General features: G+C 38.8%; 1 long non-coding RNA gene across 1 annotated transcript in view; it reads right to left on the bottom strand.

Moving 5' to 3' along the window:
* Positions 1-556: 556 nt before the first annotated feature.
* The window catches only part of LOC138068209 (uncharacterized), a 166,230-nt gene continuing 145,818 nt past the window's right edge, over positions 557-20,968 (bottom strand). Inside the window, exons 2-3 of the long non-coding RNA XR_011142911.1 lie at positions 20,726-20,810; positions 557-4,127 (exon numbers count right to left, since the gene is read on the bottom strand). This is a non-coding gene — a long non-coding RNA (uncharacterized lncRNA). The remainder of the gene's footprint in view (positions 4,128-20,725; positions 20,811-20,968) is intronic.

Genomic DNA, 20,968 nt, shown 5'->3' with positions numbered 1-20,968 from the left:
ACACTGTTTTCTGATTGCAGATTATCAAGTAGACTAAATGGAACGTATAGAGTCAATTAAAAGAAATCATCAACTGATTAACCGGAAACCAGTAGAGAAGTTCATCAGAAGTCTAATTAGTTGGAAGAAAAAAGAAAACAGAACTTTGATAGCATTTCAGGGCATCTCTTTTGGCGAGTCACAACACCTGAATATGGATACAAAATGTTGTCATTTAAGAATTATATACTTTGCTTCACCTCTGCTCCAAAGGGACATTGTATGGCTAAAAACACATGCTGAAGGTAACACAGTGGGACATGGTTTATAGCTGTTTCACAGGACTTTTCATCAAAGGAAAATAATGCTGTTGTAAGTACGATCCACACTTGGCAATAAGGCACCAGCAGGTGTGACTGCAATTCAGCAAAGACTGCCCTGAAACCATTCGTTACTGTTGTTTATGTTTAGCGTTTCCATACAGAATCTGTTTCTCTTGACACTACCCCATGTTTATAAGAACAGAACAAACTATTGGCTTCTGCAGACAACTCTGAGACATCTGTTTTCTTCTTTTGTCACTATATCTTTTTCTTCTCAGGATTCAGTTGCCTGGACCTAAGCCAAAATCTGATATCAATCAAACTGTCAGTGGATTAACTTACTCCAATTATAATTTTAAAGGGTTTTTTGGGTGGGGGACAACATGGAGGGAGTTAATTCAATATCATGTAGCATTTCAGGCAATGCTCTACTCTACTGGTAGAGTGATCTTCATCTGCTAACATTTTATATTTGTCTAAACAGCACTATAAATCTTTGGTTTTCTAGTAACAAAGAATTTAAAACATGTCAAATGAACTGCTAAAACGACGATCATGATTGCACTCCAGCCTCTCTGCATTTCTCCTTTGTCCTGGCACTTGCAGGGTCACCTTGTTAGTCTCTTAATAGCTATGAAGAGCACACTGAAGGTACTACTTTGTGATCAGAAGTCAAAGATTTCTTGACTACCAGCTTTTAGCCTTTGCGCCTTTAGCTGTTACCTCTGTTCTTGTTTTCTCTTTCACAGCTGGATTATTACAGGCTTTCCCCCGCTGCACTGGCTTTCTTCCATTGGCTATCAGTTTGGCCCCTCCTTCCTGACCCTACCATATGCCTTGCCCAGTAACAAAAGTTCACAGCTACAAATACGGCACCAAACACTGGCATAAACTGGCACCAGTTAGAGAAGTTGGCCTACAGGAAGAAACCAGCAACATTTCATTTCAGGCTATGTCAAAATTTTTGCCATGTGGTTTCCCTTGGACAAGAAAAAAAAAAAAAAAGCGATATAAGGAGATACTGTGTTAGACACTGAGATTAAAATTGGGCATGATACTGTCCAGGGTTCATCTGCACTAATGTAAGTAACAAGAGGGTTTTCGTTTCTGGGGGTTACTCATGCATGGGTAGGTATTTGTAAGTTTCCCTGTATGTGGGTTACAGAGACAATATTTTTACAAGGAAATGTTTCACTATACTGGATAATGTATTTTAACTACATAAATTTTGCATGCAGAGCCTGAATGTTTTACATGGTTTCAATAATCCACAGTGCAACAGCTTAAACAAAGATGATCACATGGGCTTAATAAAGTCAGTGGTAGTAAAAAAGAAAAGCTTTACTTTAAGAGGAAAATATTTATATTGGAAGCAATAATTATATAGTACTTTTCATCCCCAGAAGTGCTTTTTAAGTGTCATCTGGTGGTTCACTCAAAAGACCAAGAGTTAGAACTGAATTTCTTCTCCCCACTGCTACCAACTTGCTGTGTGGCCTTGGACCGATCACTTATTGTTGGATTTCCAGCAATGCCAGGCACCCATCCCAGTATCGCTGAAAAATCAGACCATTAATCTCCTTGGACCTCATTTTCTCCACCTGTAAAATAAGTTTAGTTACTGTACTTTGCAGGGCTGTTAGGAGTCTTAATCAGTATTTGTAGGACATCTGGAGATCCTCAGATAAGAGAGCGCTAAAATAACTTGGCTTTATTTGTAGCAATGTAAGATACTTCCCATGCCAAAGAACTGGATTTGCTCCCTGAGGTGCAGAGCCACCCTTAAAGTGCAAGAAATAGGAAGTCAGATAAAAGTGAAGGGATAATGGTTCCCAGTTCTTCTTAGCAATGATTATATCCTATTAGTTACACTGCAATAGCTCCTGAGAGCCACTGTGGGAAGCAGAAAGAAAGCGTAACCCCTAGCTCTCTTTTCTTCTTACTTGCCAACTCCAGCCTCTGTCATTCTGTGATCACTACAGAATGGGAGCAGTGAGTCAGGCAGCAGCTGTACCGCAACAACTTATTATTCCTTATCAAAATCACCCTGAATGTTTCCGTATTTGCTGTTCCTCAAACGAGCCCATGGAGCCACCACTTTCTTTGTCTTTACCCTTTCTTTGCAACTGCTTTAGAAGCTGGATTAGCCCTTTACACTGTGAATATGAAGCACCTGACAGTAGTCCTTCTCCAGGATACTGGCGTGCAGCCTCTTGATGCTATTATAATATTATGAAATTCAGGAGGCAAAGTCCTCCTCTTCTCAGCTGGGCAAGGTCCCCTTTCCTCTCTGCCTTGCAGTAGGAGCTTAGGCTCTACTCAGTCTCTGTAGTAGCTAACTCTTGTCCCAGCCCAGGTAACAAGCTGCAGAAATGGGGAGAGGCTTTCTTCCCACTCCTACTGAAACAACAGAGGGAGCACACCGATATATCATAGTAGAGAGTAAATATAGCAAACTGAGCATTTGCCGTATATGTTATATATCTGCCAGAAAGGAGATTATCTGTTGAGGAACACTGTAAACTGCAGCTACTTCTTGGGCATTTATTTAGGATCTCACAAAACCACACATTTTTCTAGAAGAGGGGGAAAAAAGTATTTTTAAAGAACAGTATAACTCCAGAGGTAGGAAAGGGCTGGAGCTAACTCTCCAGCATGCACTCCTCAAAGGACCCCTGCTCCACACATACGACAATGCAAATGTCCTTAGAAAGAGGACAATGCAAAGAAGCTAAACGCTAACTAAAATGCAACTTGCACACAAGGGCTGCTAGAGTGCACTGGATCAATTTTCATTGCTATCACTACAGCAGAGCCAGAGAATTTCAAAGCTTTATTACCAGATTCTCCAAGACACATAACAATTAGGTTCCAAAACCATCTCTCCTAAATGCTCTATCCTCCCAGAGGAATTTGGTGTCCAATTTTGGACTCTGTGTAGCCAAGTCCTTTTTTCAGTATGGGAATAGTTCTACTAAAGTCTCTCTCTTCTCCCGCTTTCCTTCCACGGATAGAAAGGCATCTGACTTGGTTAGGGTATTCAATCTACTTCCAATCACTAACTTCTTCCAAGTTCTAATACTCTTTTTGCTCTTCTCTGATGTTCAAACCCTTTATTCCCACATGCCCAAAGCACCTAACCTCCAACCCTGAGCGCTTATCCTATTTTCAATTCTTGAAAACTATCCAACTTAACTTGCTTCTTGCCCTGTGCAGCTGATAAATCCTCTTCCACCTAGCCTCTCACTTTGCAGCCTGTTCATTTTACTTGAGAGCAAAACCCAGAAAACCTTTGGAGTTTAGCCTCTAGTGTATGACTACATTTCTGGATAAGTTTGGAGTGGAGAATCAGTTTCTATAGAAGTTACTGGGGATATTCCGTAATCTTTTTCATGGTGGTTTACTAACCACATATACACCTATGTAATATTCTGGTATCTCTGAGCTCACAGTTCCTCCAAAAGAATTGACATGTCAAATATCCCAGTTATTTAGCACAAGCTGTTTTGTATACAAGAAAATGTATTTGAAACGTACTTGAAATGACTCTAATAAAAGGGATATTCAAGGCTTTGGGGCTTTGATTTCCATTTTTAGTAAGACTCTTACTATACTCTGAAAAATAAAATGAGAGTAATTGGAATATAAATGCGTCTTATGCTCAGTTTAAAGGGCCTTTACACAAACGACCCCTGTCTGTAAAAAGAGAAGTTGAACAGCTTACCACATCAGGACAAGGCAGAAGGGTAATTTTCTCACCAGCAAAGACTTATGAAGGTCTATTATCCTGCTTCACCAGCACCTCCTAGCAAGTCAGTTGTATTGCTGTAGACATGAAGAAAAGCACATCTTTGAGTATACAGCATCACATATATGTCACCCTCAAAAGTCATTTGTGTTATAAACTCTTGAGCTGTTTTTCCCCCATCTAGTTTTGTATTACTCTCCTTTACAGAACCTAACTTGAAGAGATCTTTCTCAGGGTACTCTTGGAGATTTCCAGCATTTTGTTATTCACTGTTATGCTTGGTGTTTCAGTTTGATGGACTCTGTTGATATACCCCAAAATATCAACAATGAAGAAGTCAGTGTGTCAGATGTAATCAGCAAAAGCTTTAAGATGTATTTTCTCTGAAAGACTGAGCCTGCAGTTTAATGTATATACACAAATGTCCATCACATATGCTTTTGAGTGTACATTAAACAACAGCTTCAGTCTTTGAGAGGTGCTATATGTCCTCGTTTCTAATAGCCACCAATAAATGGTCATTCAAAAAGGATCATTCCTATCAGGATCACTTTTAAAGACAATGTAGCATATCCTGTTTATATTTGCATTTAAGCTCAGCTATACAACTGTATGCAATCTGGTTGTTCATTGGCTGGTAGCTTTAGAAAAAGGTTGGTTTCCCTTTCATATCCCTACATTTTCGAGAACCTTGCTTAAAGATTGCAAATTAACAGCGATGTCAATAATCTTAAAAATATATTTTCACAGACACCCTTTTGCCAGATGCAGTCTGAAATCCTAAGCAAAGAAAAATATTACCTGTGCGCTTAAAATTTCAATGTGGTCTTACAACCTCACTTTATTCTCACATGGTCATGACATTCACTTCTAGGAACTTCCTGTTCCAATGGGGTGTTTATTCTTCCCTGAAGTGTGCTCAGAATATGACGGCACAATTCAGTGACATATGTTAGTCTGAATGTTGTACACTTTCTACAGCAGTGCATTGATTCACCATGGATTATACGGTGAGTTTTTTTTTATAGTGGCTTTACAACCAGCTTCTCTATTTGCTTCTTGAACTTTGCACTTGTGAGAATACCTCACATAGCACCTCCTGGTGAAGAATGACACCATCTTGTTTAAAGATCGTTAAGACGACTGTGACTTCTGGCCCACAATATGGAATTTGTTCCTTTCTGAAATCAATCTCATTTTGTTCCTTCCTGCTCTAAAGACACAGGTGAAGGGCTGGTTTCCTCTTTCACGCCAGTTTTACACCATTGACTGCAGTGGAATTACACATAAATAATACCAGCTCAAGAAGGGAGATAACAAAGACCTAACAATTTCTCTCCTTCTGATCACAGAGATGTTCAAAAGTTTGTACTGCCTTGGCTCCCTTTGAAATGTAATTTGGTTATTTGGTTAATTTCAGGAAGATCATATTTAAACTTATTTTGTTGAACAGCTCTATACCCAGCTAGGAGGTGCAAGGCTATGATCAATGTAGTAACCACACAACAGACAAGTCTCAAGCACCGCCCATTAGACTTTATGGATTGCTTTAAAGGGAATCTTAAAAAAAAAAAAATAAGGAAAGCAATTAAAAGACTCACACTACCATTTTAGCTTTCACAATCCGTTACATGATCCTCATTTCAGAGAGCTGGGGGAGAATAAAAACCCAGCGTTTTAGACCTCTGAAGCAGGTGAACAGATTAGACAGCTGGGCCCATGAACGTCTCGCTGTCCTCACTGTCCCTCCATTTTCACTAATGGCTGTGCTCAGTTCTGAAACACCAGCAGGGAACTGAAATGATCTCCAAAGGGTAAAAATTCAAACTTTTGCTGACAGTACAGAGAGCAGGACGCTGTGGCAGGTAGTTACTCAACACAGTTGTTTTACTCCTTACTTAACAGTTGTGATTTTCAAAATATGACACATTACTGAAGAACAGTGAGGGGCAAAAAAAAAAAGCAGCTCTGAGTTGTTTATTTCAGAAGAAAATTTCTCAGAACCTGTGGCATTTAGGGATTTTTCAAAATTGGCTCGGGGGCCCTGATCTCCCTTTGGAAGTGCCCCAGGTTAGTATCAGCTGGGGTTACATGAACAGAATTCCTGACTTGGACGTATATGCTGGAATTACCCATATACAAAGGTGCGCATGAATACATCACAGGCTTATTATACCTTACAATGTATTGTTGACACATATGAAAAAGCCCATGTGTGTGTTTATACAACTTTAAGTAATAATACGGCCTTTTAATTATTCAAGTCATAATTAAGAAAATTGTTTCAGAAAGGCACATGTGAAGTTAAAACATGAAGCAATTACTTTAAAAAAAAGAAAATCATACTGTTTCCCAATCAAATTGAAATAATATCCAAGCCGTGTGTGATTTCAGAAATGTCAGTGTAGTGGTAAAGCTGAAGCTGCTTTGACAGTCTGATTCTGTATATTGAAACACATATATATGACAGTGTTTAAGAACAGCTTCATTCCTATAGTGATTTTCCATAGGAATGCATGTTTCATATTTTGTTTAATTATATTGTAAAAGAGAAAAGACTGCCAGCACCAGCTCTGCATTTTTCCTCTTCAATCTGTTATTCTGACCTACTTGAATTAAATCTACTTAATTCCTTCCCCTCCCCTCCCCCAAATTATTTACAATGGGTAATGATGTCTGGGTTTGGCTTCTGCAGGTTTTTTATATACGTGATGAAAGTTAAATAGGAGTTCCTGCCATTCAAGTAAGAATTGAGGATCATCTGTAAGAGAACTGTAGCTGTTCTGATCCCATCATTAGCCTGTTGGAAAAAAATGGTCCAATGCAATCACCAGAAGGGGACCACTTTCTTGGATAAGTGTAGCACCCTTCTGAATGATGCTGCATCCCCCTCCCCTACCATCCACCCACCCTCACCCAAACGCCTGCTACGTACGTGCCACTTGCCTTGCACAAGCGCTAGTGCCATCATCAGTTGCCTGTCTCTCTAGCTGCCTACTCAGGGGACCTGGAGCTCCAGTCTTTGCCACTAGATTTGCTTTTACTTCCCTTCCAACACCTTTACAATATTAAAACAGTGGTCACAAAGACACCTTGCTGATGCAATGAGAGCTGTCTGTCTTTGTTCCCCCTGTCATTGTGATCCAGTCTAAACTATTCACATTTCTTTGCTTGCAATATGTATGTATCACCTTTAGGATTTAAGAAAATGTGGCACATGCAAGATTTACTTCATGACCCTCCCAAACATTCACAGAACCTCTTGCCAGCACAATCATTTTAATAAGACATTATTTCTGATTGTCACCATGATGAAGAGGTTACTCAGGGTCACACTTAAGGCTATAGACATACTAGACATACACTCTGTACCGTACCATAATGAGTTCTCCACATAAGTGTACAAACGGAGAAATATTACCTATATTAAACATATATCCGCTCACATGACATTATGTATTCATACATATGGAAATAAAATTAATTCACCATTGATGCAAAGAGCTGCAGCTTTCTTCATTCAAGCCAGTAGATTACATGTGACGGATTACACAGCTATGTAAGGGGAAAACGGAATTGTTCATTTTAACTTATTTCTGCTGTCACTGAAAAAATAGGAGCTGTTTCAAGATGATTTGGCCTAAACCCTATTGTAATTGGGCTTACCCTTTTTAAAGGATGAATTGAGCCATCTACAAAAGGAGAAAGAGAAAAAAATCCCACCGTGGAAAGCTGTGCTGTGAATCTACTATCAGTAAACAGCATACAGCTGCAGAGTAAGACTGCCATACATTGCTTCTTTGAGCCAGCCAGCAGTGTGAGAGCGTGCTGAATGCATACTGATTTAGGGCCTGATCCTTAAAAGTACTGTACAAATTCAGCTGTCAGATTTCAATTTGTAGATGACATGTAGCATGCCTCTGTGAAGCAACCAGTTAGGAGCCAGAATGAAATGGCAAGTTTAAGTATACGGGGAAAAGAATGGAAAGCATTAATATAATAATCAAGGGCCTGCTCCAAATTCAGTGGGATTCTTTTGATTTCAGTGACCTTTGCAACAGGTCCCAAGACCACAAGTTTATTAAAAAATAAATATAGAAACTAATCAAGTAATTGTGCTTTATATCCTCTCCATTTCTGGATAATGAGGCCCCAAGTGACAGAATTCCCATTATTTTGTAATATTGAAAGGAAATCTAAGCCTGATATTTTGTTACTAAAGATATAATGATGTAAAGATGTAATTTCCTGTGCCACTTCTGTTGACTGATCTAAACAGCTCCCTTACTTTCAGGATTTTGGTCAGGCAAATTGATTCTACGGTTTCCTTTCTAAGGCCCCCAGAGACAAGCAGACAGGCAGTCTCTGTACATGGTATCACTCTCGAAACATTCACTCTGTGCTTGTGCAGGGACATCAGAAAATAACGAGAACTGGTATTAAGTTTATCAATTACACCTTGATTTATCTAGGCATATCTAGACTTTCAATGAAACAGAGTTTTCCTATAACATAATTACGTTAAGAAAAATCCATTTCATCATTGGTATGTCATTTATCCTCTCCAAACTATAAGCATATCGTGCATACAGGTATATTTTATTTACAAAACTTACTGAAAGACATTCACGGCTCTTCTAACAGTGAAAACAAAATATTGAATTTCATTATCTATGGTCTTTGCTATCAAAAAGTACTTGAGGCACACAACAAGACAACGTAAAACTTTTCAGTCTTCAGTAGTTTCTACATCACCATTTCCTCTTCTACTCCTTCTTTAGCCAGTATTTTCTTTGGGCACAGAAACATCCTCCCCCTATAGATCTATCACTCTGGTACAGTGATCTCAGCTACAGATCTGTAAGTGCTAATAAAATAAAATAATGGTAGTCTAGGTTGCAGATTCACATCTGACTCAATCTGCAAATATAAGATCCAATTTATCACCTCCCAATGATACCTCAGTGAATTTTTATGCAGTGTAATTTTAGTTTTTACAACATCCATATCCACATTACAAATTTAAAAGTGATGGACACTCATCTACCATGGTGATGGGCTCTGTGTAAACACTTACTCAGAGCAGAATGGAACACCTCAGGACTGGGACCAGAAAATGAATTACTTTCAGTTGTTCACAAAATATGCTGCAGTAAAAACAACCCCAAGAAATGCCATAGTGTAGGTAAAGTTCTGGTAGGATTGTAATTGGCTCATACCAGTACCAGGTTATAATAATCCTGCACCAACTCTGATCCAGCCATGTCACAATGGATTTCTTTTATTCATTTCTCACCTGTTCTCTTGCCCTAGCTCACTACTAAGCTTTGAGATTCACTCAGCTTGTACAATACGGCCGTTTCACAGAATCACAGAATGGTTGAGGTTGGAAGGGCCCTCTGGAGATCATCTAGTCCAACTTCCCTGCTCATGCAGGGTCACCTAGAGCAGGTTGCCCAGGACTGTGTCCAGAGGGCTTTTAAATATCTCCAGGGAAGGAGACTCCACAACCTCTCTGGGCAGCCTGTTCCAGTGCTCTGTCACCCTCACAGTTAAAAAGTTTTTCCTCATGTTCAGACGGAACTTCCTGTGTTTCAGTTTGTGCCCGTTGCCTCTCATCCTATCGCTGGGCACCACTGAGATAAGCACAATACGCTTATAATTTGGAGAAGATAAATGGCATACCGATGGTGAAATTGATTTTTCTTAAGGTACTATGTATGTGTATGCCTCTGCTCTCCTGGTTCATAGCCATTCTTCAAGTGTTAATGATGCATTTTTTCTGATGCAAAATATTTCTCAACAAGAGCTGGCTTTAAAACAGACAGTAAGGGTCCAGCTGTCACTGCCTGCCAAGCTCTCATAAAAGAATAACTAGCAGCTTTAGCAAAATGTCCTTGTAGTTTATATAGGTTAAGTATTACCAAAAGCATTTCTTCCTGTCTAACCCCTTCAAATATGCATGAAGCTGTACATGTTAATACATAAGAGATCATGTATGAAAAGACACATTCAATAGTGAAAATAGCTGTAGCTATAACTCCCCTTTGCAAACAGAAGGGAAAATCTTGCTGGCACAAGAAAAGCCTTTTTTCCAAATACATTAATAGTGCAGTTACATCCCCAAGATCTATTTCTATTAGAGGAAGCCCGTAACGCAATGAGTCCACACAATGAGTTTTGATACCTCTGCAGCATTACTGCGGACCCACCCAATGGCTGATGTCCAAAAATCTCAGCCTCTGCTTGAACTTTTGGCCCTTCATTCTGACAGCTGGTAGCAATAAACCACTTACAAAATAAATTTAGAAATAAGGTCACTTTTTTAAAAATACGGGAGATCAAAGATCTGCATTTCTTGAAGTAGGAAAGATTTCTTACGCAGACAGACAGACAGTTCATTCGTGCTGAAGAATTCAAAAGGTTGGCAAAACTTATGTGCATTATGGAAAATCCCAGAAAATTACCTACGCATTTATCTGTCTGCATATATTTCTCTATTAGAAGACTCTTCTATAAAGCCTAATAGGTAAGCTACTTGAGTTTTACTAACAGATATGGTGAATACAACTCCAAGTATTTGGAGATACTGCTATGCATCACTGGCACATAATTCAACGATAAGATAGACAGCTGTCTTTTTTGCCAATTGCAAGACTTTTGCATCAGTAGAGTAATATAGTTGGTCAATTTAATATATTTCATAAATCAAAACTTGATAAATTAATCCATGCTAATCTATAAATCACATCAGAATTTCCCCTCTCTGAAGCACAGCTTGTTTTTTATCTATTTTTTTCATGGATTCTGAAACAAAACATTATGAACTTGCATCTCCAAATGATGTGTTAACCCTCCAGGGTTTTCTCAGAAAGCACTGCAAGATCACAAGAACAAAGCGTGCAGTCCAGCTGAACTTGGCAAGCTTTCTCTTGTGCCTACAGAGACTGAAATAAGTGCAAATATTAACGTAGTTCACACGCCCTTAAAGAACGCGCAAGCAGAAGTTCATCTACAACAGCGAATCAGCCCTTAAACCCTGACCAGTGAAGTCATCAGCTGCAACTAGCTCCTTATAGAACTGCAGAGAACCATCTTTTTCTTTCTCTTTCTCAGCTTCACATAAAAGAGGGATTTTTGTTCCATATTTTTCTGTAGGAAAAAAACCAAAACGCATGGCTAAAGTATTCATTCCCTTTGTACTGACACAGCTCTGCCAAGCCCCTGCAGAGCTATGGTGATGTATGTCACATAGGGCACTGGCCTTGTTTTACCTATTTGTTAAACACAGGAAGGAAAAAAAAAAAACCCGAAGCCATGTTCAGATGCGTTTAAGATAGAAAAGAAGATGGTACAATAGACCTTTTCCATGAGTGGCGCTAGGAGACATTCTTAGCCCAGGGATAAGGGCTATGAAGCCAGGCAGAGATCATAGTCTCCTGGATTAGCGTTAGTTGTTTTAATGTTTTGATGATGTTTAGCTCAGCAAGAACTGACAGAAGCCTTAACCAAGCCTTTCTCAAGTTAGTGTAGTTCTAGTTTTTATTTCTCCATTTTAATATCAACAAGCAATTCTTGTTGATATTGGTAAAGTACCTTTATTGCTGGTAAGTACCAGCAATAAATTTCCTGGTACTTTTAACAGATTCCTGAGTGAAAACAACAGTCAAAACTGTCCCTGTTTAACCCCAACAGGCTTTGCAACAGTTTTGTGAAACTTTCTGGAGTCTACATCAAAAGTTCTCATGCACTTGGACAAAAAGAACCTCTGAAAGAGCTAAAGCAATGGTAAATTTCAGAGGATATCTGCACAAGCGTATTTTTTACCCTGAAAGGCCAGGAGAATATTTATGCTGTCTTCCACATCCATTAATGTCATTTTTACTCTAGCTTACTGACCTTGCTGATTATAGGATTTGAGGTAACAAACACCAACTTTCTGTGAGACTTCATCCGCATTAGAGGACACAGTGCAGGGCTTAGAAGCCTAAAGGGCTCTAGTCATTGTGGAAAAAAAGAATGAATCAAACAACCTTAACAATGGAATCTAGTGACTTTTCTAGCCAAATTCTGTTAAGATGAATTTCAGAAGGCTTCTACCAAGCTCTATAGCTTGATCATAGTTATGTAAGAATATAAGGTCCTGAAAGCCTAATATTTAAAATCAATTTCACTCAATTTAATTTCCTGCATTTTTAAGTCCTGGCCAAGTGATGACCATCAGCAAGAATCAATGGGAATTTTAAGACATCTTTATTAGCTGCTATTAATATATATACTCTTCTATCAATCTTCTCCCTTCGCACTCTCCCATGAGTGTTAGTTTTTGAACACTTTCTCATATGAAATGATAATAAGAACAACAGAAATGGGAAAGAGGACATTAAGCATGCACATTTCAGGTGGGGCTGGCAGGGTGGAGAATGGCAGCAAACCAAAAACCACTCACTGGTAAATCCAGGCTTAATATTCAAGCAAGTTTTTACTAGCACCATTTAGTTTAAACTAGAATTCCTTTAATTACAAGAATTAAATCTTACGGAATTAATTTCCTTAAGACTTCCGACATGGCCCTATATTTAGAGCAAACGTGAGCCATTTTGGCAGACACCTTTTCATTCTTGAAGTGCTGTCATGAGGACGCACCTATCTCCAAGATATGAATTACAATCCAGATGGCAGGCTGGGGAAATCCAGCTGTTATTTTGAGTGTCCAAAGGCTCTGCTCCCTCCCTCCCTTTATGCCCTTGTGAGCTGAACAACCAACCCTGCTTCATTCACCTAATCCCAAACCAAGTAGCTCCTAATCAAGCAAAGAGAAATGAGTATCATTTACCTTTGCTTTTGTCTTTAATTAAATGTATTCCACCCTGCTGTTGGCACTCACTCTGAACCTTTTGCTATGCAAATTTCAAGGCTAACCTTTATTCAGAGAACAACAAGTGTGCACTTGAGAACGAGTTGGCATCTTTTCAGCTCTACTTCTGTTTAAGTGCACTCTCAGGTGTTTATGTTATCCTTCGCAACAGCCTCTTCCCTTTCCAATTAGAATAATTAGAGGACTGCCAGGAAGAAAAATGCTTTGTTTCCTTCTACCCACAATGGATCATATAAGACTGCAGTTCATCCCGAAAATTAAAGACCCTAATTTCCTGCCACAGGCAGCCTCAATACCTGCATTAGTCAGGTCTCTTTGTTTAGGAGACATTCCTAATGAGCGATGGGCTCAAGTTCATACACTTCCAGAGGATCACCAACCTGTTGGTGCTGTTGCAGGTCTGTACAGCAGGGCATTTCAGAGACTGTATTTTGACATCTTTAAATAAGAGAGGTGATTTTTATTGTTCCAGATGGCCCAGAATTAGCCCTCAAGAATAAGAATCCTCTGTGCTTGTGCCAAATATTGAGATCAGTTCCAATTCAGCCTGAAGGGCTTTAAGCTGCTTCTGAACCAGTAGAGAAAAGACAATCAATCACTCATTGTGCAGCATGATGCACGTCTATCACAGATGTCCGTTCTTTCACTCTGTCATGATTATGAGGGGAATTTAGATCTATTACTACTATCCAGAATAGAAGGTAAGGAGTCTTCCCTGAACAGAATTTATTTCTAGGGAAGGGAAAGCTAAGGAACACAGTGGCTTTGCCAACTGCACTGTAAGTTCAGCAGACAGAAGTCTGTTTAGGTAGGAGCTGTGGGGAGAAAGAATGACAGAAGATTGGGGGGAAAAAGATATGGTCTCTTTTCATTGGGCTCCCTCCTTTGAGGGTGAGTTGGAAATGGGAGTCTTCATACTGCCTCCAAACTCTGCTTCTTGTGCAAATAGAGCTGAGGATAAAAGCATGCAACTGTAAAGAGGAGTAAGGACTAACCTGCAGGATCATCTCTAATAATTTAAATTACTTTCTCTAATCATTGCTTATACACAGGGGCTTCCTGTTATGAAAGAGACTCACCTGTTTATGTGTGCAGAGCAGTTTCTTTCAGTCCAGCCAACCATGTCCAATTTTGATCCAAAGTCTTATTGCTATTGCAATATTGCTATTGTTTGCACTCCCCAGCCTATTTCCTCTTTTGTAGTTAATGCAAATCCACATCTTTAAAGAGAATATGTCTCTAGAGTTTGTATTATGGAAAAATAAAGAAAAAACTGCAACCAAGTTTACAAATACACAACTGTTTTGTTAAGTGGCTTTCCCCTGAATTATGGAGCAGACAAAATACAAAATAGAAAAGGGTCATTTTTTCTCTCCAAGATTGCTGAAAAATGACATGCCAGTTACCCACAGATTCACATGGGGTTTTCATTAGAGATTCTGATAGAAAAAATGAGGGCAATGAAGAACTAGATTTACATCACTGTCAGAAGAGACAGCAGCTATGCATTTTGCTTAATAGGCTGGTGTTCATCCAAATTCAGCTTTTACCCACATAGAGAGGATTTGAAAAAGGTCTCCCAACCTCTCAGAGAGAACAGAGACTGAATCTTCACTTTCCATATCCCATGTGAGCATTCTTAACACAGACCTAGGAAGGAAAAGGCTTCATCACTTCCACCATACCCCTGCAACTTACTCCCAGGAGGGTTCAATGATATTTCCTATGTATTACAAGCAATTTCCCCACACCATGCAGTTCCCTGTAACAGCAGCCAAGTCTTAATTTCACTGCAGATTGTGCTATATTCAAAATGGAACCCAAAAGCTTCTATGTAAAAAGATCCAGTTTGCAGCAGGACTGAAGTCATATGTGCACAACGGGCAAGATCAGTCAATACAGTTCTTCAAGGGATTACTGAATCTGACTGAACTATGTGAAAAAACACTAAGTCCAAGTACAGATTTATTAGCCTTTTCAATGGCACCTGATCATCATTCCCTGCAGCAGTATTTCTGTTTTCCCAACAGTCAACAGTCCCAGCCTACGGCCCTGTGAAGAGCCAGGGAGAGCATGTTTCACCCTATTTGGCATCATGCCTGTTCCACGGCCCAATGTAGGCATGTCTTCCTATTTAGTTTAGCACAGATTCATGTCCTATAAAGTAATATGACATGAGATGGAGAGGCCTGAGCGTCCCCACTGCCATCAGGGCTGAGGTACGGATTTATAGTATAATACCACAAGTGTTCAAAGAAATGAAACTGAGACCCTGTGAGGCAATGAAACTCAAAAATCTTCAGCACAAAAAACTGCTTTCACAAACATCCAAGTCCACTAAATAAAATAAAAAATGGAAATGAAACTTTATGTTTGTGCCTTTTAAAAGTGGTATACATTTCACACCATGCATGGTTTTATAATATGAAACTGCTTTATGTGCATTTGGGCTATCATTCTCAATATACATACATGCAAAAATTGTTACAATGTCAGATATCAGATCGTGAATGCATATTATCTCAAGTGTACATTTATGAACAGTACTATGGATTTATAGAAAGGGCATGTGAATTATGGAATCATAATACTAAATGTAAAAAGCTATTGCAGAGCAAAGTTATTCCTAGGCGTTTACAGGAGCTGCTTTACTAATGCAATTCCATCCCTTTCAAGAAGATTTTGAAATAAGCAGATGATCCAGTTCATGGCATTAACAGTTTTAATGGCACCCATTATCTAAAATTTCAGAAGTCATCAAAACTTTTACCTTCTATTATGTTAAAGAAGCTTAATAAGCATTTCAAAATGCGTCTGCACATAATATAATATCCCCATCCACAGACTGAGATCCAGATTTCATTGTGGCTGGGCCACTATGACTACTATCTCCCAGTTTTTGTTGTACAATACTTGTTCTTGACCAGATATTCTGATGAGACCCTTCAGTCTACCAAAAGTACTGCTACATTATAAGAATCAAAAAACTTTCTCACTGTTTCAGACAAGGCCCATCCAGCCTGCACTGTTTTCAAGGTCTCCATAGCAGATAATGAGGGAAAAGTATAAGATTAAGATATGTAGAGAATATATTCTCCTAGTTGTGATAGCCAACAGTTAAGGGACTTTCTAAGCCTGAAATCACCTCACTTGTTTAAATGATCAGTGATGGACTTACTCTTTAGTTACGTATTATAGTTTTAGTATTAACATCATCATCATAATTGGGAGTTTTCTGTGAATCTTGACTTGGAGTCAAGAGATTATATAAGAATCTAAGCTGTCATCAAACTAATTATATGTACTATTCACACAGCCTACTCCACAGTAGACTCAGAGTGGCAAGTTCAGCTTCTGTTTCAGCTCCTACTGTGGAATTTGCCTTTGTAGAGAGCTTGGAGATAAATATGAATGGTGCCTCTCTTCTCCACCACCCTCTCTCCCAGAAGAAAAACAAGAAAAAAAGATCCCCTGTTTTAAGAAATGTTCAATACTTTTCAAACCAGCTTCATGATTTTCTTCCTGATTTTTGATTGCACAGGGTTGAAAATATAAGATCTCATGATTTATTCTGCTTGTGTACAACCTATCTCGGTCTTTATTTTCTCTCATGCTGATTTTTCTTGTTGTGACTGACTGATAAAATATAAAGGTGTGCAGAAACTGGCTATAAATAAAATGCATAATTTCACCACCCCACTATAATGTACTCTGAGGGGGCAGGATTGCATCATTCCAGGCCAGAGAACTTTATAATGAATACTCCCAGAGCTTTAGACTTATACTTATACTTGAGACTTATACTGATTTATAGCCAACAGAACTCTCCCTAAACATAATATGAAGTAATGTAGCATGTTGTTCCAATATCTTTCGTGACATGTATGCATTGTTGAGCCACAACTTTAAGTGTAAGCCAGAAGGCTTACGAGTCAGCTAGAAGGCTGGTGAAAAGAAGTCTCACTTTCTAATCAAAAAGCTATGAAATCTCCCCCAGAAAACCTCACAAAAATCCTAGAAGTATTTGGGACATTTCTTGTGATATGCTAACTTTCAGAAAATTTTAAAGAGTTTCAAGGAGACCTTTTCCTTCCCTGCCTTTTCTCAAAGACACACTACATATATCAAGAAAGACATTACAGTACCCTATTGGGAAGTCTACCCTGTCAAACCCTCATCACCTGTGCAGCAGTTTCTTGACATGACTCACTTGACATCATTAACAGCTGCAAAAAATTATAGAATTTCAGACATTGCAAAAAATCCATTTCACCTCAAACAGGGGAGAGGAAGGAGAAGAAGGTAATAAAAGAAATCACTTTTAACAAGTTTTCTGGTGGATGCTGGGTCAGGTAGCAAGAAGCGATGGTGAGTACACTTGTGAAATTAACAGTTGTGGCTAGAGTTGGCAGAATTTGTTCTTCCTCTCAGCTCTGTATGAGGAAGTTCCAAACAAGGTAATAAGTCTTCTCGAGAGACTGTGGATGGACCTTCTCGTAACAGCCTTCTGAGCCAAAACTTGGAGGACTATGTGGTGGGCAGCTGAGGGTCACTGAGGGTAAGCTGCCTTAGGACTAGTACTGGAAGCAGATAAAGTAGAATTACCAACTATCAGGAAAATACTTTCTGGTTTTTACTCTCCTGTCCCAATATTTTTCTGACCAGCAACAAGAGGATTTCATACCAGTAGGGAAACATATCTTGTTTTTCTTAAGCATGTATCCTATCAGCCTACGTACAGTCATGAAATGGAATTCTCAAAAGAGCTGAAAGATCATAAATCACAACGCTAGTATTCTCACTGTCACATCTGAGTAATGTTCTGTGCACTGAGATATATTCCATGCTCTAGAGCAACATCACAGAACAGACAGTTCTCATGCTATTGTAAATCCGGAGCAGCTGAAATGTGTGTACTGCAGTCATTCCAGATTTCCACTCTTGCCGGCATGGCTGCTTTCCTCTTACATTACATCAGAACTGTCTTATTAAAAGGAAAAAATGCTGGACAAGTACAATCTGTACCACTCAAGTGCCAGAGAAGTAAGGCCAATAGGGACATTCCTGAAAAATATTGTATACTAAGCCAGATTTCCAACTTGATCCCTGCAAGGAAGACCGACTCCAACTACCGGTTTATGACAATTCACATATTAACTAGTTCAGTAGTTATTTTATACAAAATGGAATATCTCTCTTTTCCCATTTTACAACACCCTTTCTTGAGAAAGGGTGTAGAATGAACTTCTGCACCAAATTCTGTAAGCTCCCAGCACTTTATCTTTGGCACAGGATTCACAGCAAAGAGAGAATAAAACTTACTAAAAGACAAACTTCTCAACTATTTAACTGCCAAATATTTGATGCCCCATGGCAAACATTACTACAGACAGGCTTCTTTTCCTCCAGAACTACAGGTTTCTGGAACGTTTGTGTGTGACAAAGTATGAATGCAGGTACAAACTCCACTGGTAAACCTCAGTGGAAATGTCAGTGGAAAGATGATACCACAACGGTAACACTGAATTCTCAGATTTTAACAAATTCTTTGTGATTCTCATTTCTTCATCTTTGATTTCTCAGTACATGGCACTGTACACATAAGCAGCTCCATATTCTAATAACGCCTGGACCTCCAGTTCAGAATACCAAAAAATGGCCCCAGAGCAGCAATGAGCCAGACAAACAGCTCACCGCAAATAGCGTTCTTTCTCCTAGTGGAATAAAAATGGTCCATTAGTATAGACCAGTTTGTTGCTCCTTCAGTTGCTATTCATACAAGAGGGTGCATATACAAAAACACAAACTATGAAGAAAATTAAGGCCCATGTCTCTGCCACAGATGAGATCTTCAAAAAGAGAAGGCTACTGTGAAAAATTCATAGTTTGTTGTTCTCTCCTGCCTTAAAAATGTTTCTTCCTCCTTCATTTTTTAACAGTGCATTCACCTAAGCTGTTCTATACAAAGCCAGCTGGTGGAGTTTCTTTCTTCTATACCCTTAATTATGCAGCATACATGGGAATTTTCAGTCTTATCAAAGGCAAGAGGCTTCTTTTCTTTACCTTCACAGAAGGTAGGCATCCTCTCTGAGCTATGGATAGAAAACAGCATAATCAAAACTAGACAAAATCGTCACGAAACTGGGTACAACTGTGCTGCATACAGAAACCAGTAAAAGAGAAATCATGAACAGCAAGGTCTTCTTAAAATCCTTACAAATGTTGATATGATACTGTAGACATTAAACACAAATTAAGCCCCAGAATCCTACTATACAGCCAGGATGGTACAAATCATTTGATATCAATAGTATTGAACTTCAAAAAATTCTGAAAACCATCCTAGGTTTAACTGTAAAGAGTGAGATTTTATAATACTTAAGAATAAGTATATTTGAATGATGAGTATGCTTTCCTTCTCCTCCCTAATCTTCCTCTATTAACTTTTTATTTTAAGTACATTTGTCAAAGATTCAGCTTATCAGATCATATAATAATAAATGGCATGCAGTAACAGCAGAGCAGTCAAATTTCCACAGAACTTGGCCAACAATACTAAAAACATCTAAACAAAGGAGACATCAAGGGGCAGATCCTAAGCAGAACGTACTTGGTATAAACATTGAAAACAATAGTACACTACAAATTTATACCATATGAGAATCCACAGGGAGGGAGAAGTAATGGTGGGAATGAAAATACTTAGACTAGCAACCAAATTGATCTAAGGCTTTGTAGTGGAGTCCTTCAGAAAGTGTGCGAAGGTGCTGAGCTTTCTGTCTACTGTAATACTGTAATACTCTAATATGTATGACTACGTATTTTCTCAGATTCATTGTTTGGGTGAGTTAGGCTTAAAAGTTAGTCAACAGTGTTCTACCATTACAGACAAAGATACAGTTCTTTAAGACATGACTGTGTTGGGCCTTTACTTAGTAAAATATGAACTCTTGAAGCTAATAAGATATGAGACTAAACAAAAACTCACTGAAACTGTTTTGTATTTATACCAATTGCAAAAATACTCCTAAGCTGCATTTGCCAATGGTATTTCAGCAGCTAGTGCAATTCAGAATTTATCTGAGTTGCTTTCAGATATCTGTTGGAAACAAAATGTACTAAGCGCATGTCTTCTTTAAGTATTTGTATCTGTAAGATTAATATTCAGATTTGTGTGGCTCTCCCATGAAATGTGCTTCTAGTTATTTTATTTGTCTATGTCCTTTGACAATCATCAAAAATTCCTAGGGTGTATTTCACTGATTATCACAACAGCATGCATGAGAGCACCTTCTACAGGCTCTTCTTTCTCGGGGAGCTGGCTACACAGCTTCTTGTGACAGTGAGTCCCTTATCTCCTACTCTTGAAGTAGGCTACATGTTGCTTACTACCAGAGTTCATGTCCTGAAGTTTCGCTTACATCAACGCTATTCAAAGCTGCTCAGAAAAAGCTAATTGTCCTGTGTGACTACAAACTTTTCTGTATCTTAAGATTTCATTTGGGACTGAAGAGGTCAACTACTTTATTGAAAGTTAATGTCATTTGTGAGCCCCATTCCTGTAGGATGAGATTTATGAAAACACCAAACCACTTCTCAAAAAGATCTAGTTAAGAAACCAAACGCAGGGATTTTTGTGCTTTTCTGCACAACAAATGTCAAAAATGAAAATATCCTTTTAGCTTAGAACAGAATTTTCTACTACACTTTGCGCATTTTGCCTTCAGTCTAAATTGGGATACAAGCAAAGACACTAAGCGTAACAGGCTATAGGAAGCAACTTAATTTCCTGCTTACCTGACCAACATTCTCCATCATCTTTTACAAGTTTCTTTCAAGTTCTTAGACTTCTTCAGCAGGTAGACAGCTGAGCTGGTGTAACCTTTGGCAAAGCAGAAAATGCAAAATAACAGTCACAAACATACAGCCAGGCTTTTACACAAAATCTATCCTGGTCTTTCCCGGGCTGAAGCTGGGCTTTGCTCCTATCTTCTTCAGGATAAGCCTTCTTAATAAGAACATAAGATCACCCCAGACTTC

Source organism: Struthio camelus, chromosome 9 (genome assembly GCF_040807025.1).
Source record: "Struthio camelus isolate bStrCam1 chromosome 9, bStrCam1.hap1, whole genome shotgun sequence".
Classification (NCBI taxonomy): domain Eukaryota; kingdom Metazoa; phylum Chordata; class Aves; order Struthioniformes; family Struthionidae; genus Struthio; species Struthio camelus.
This window is presented reverse-complemented; position numbering and strand designations above follow the sequence as displayed.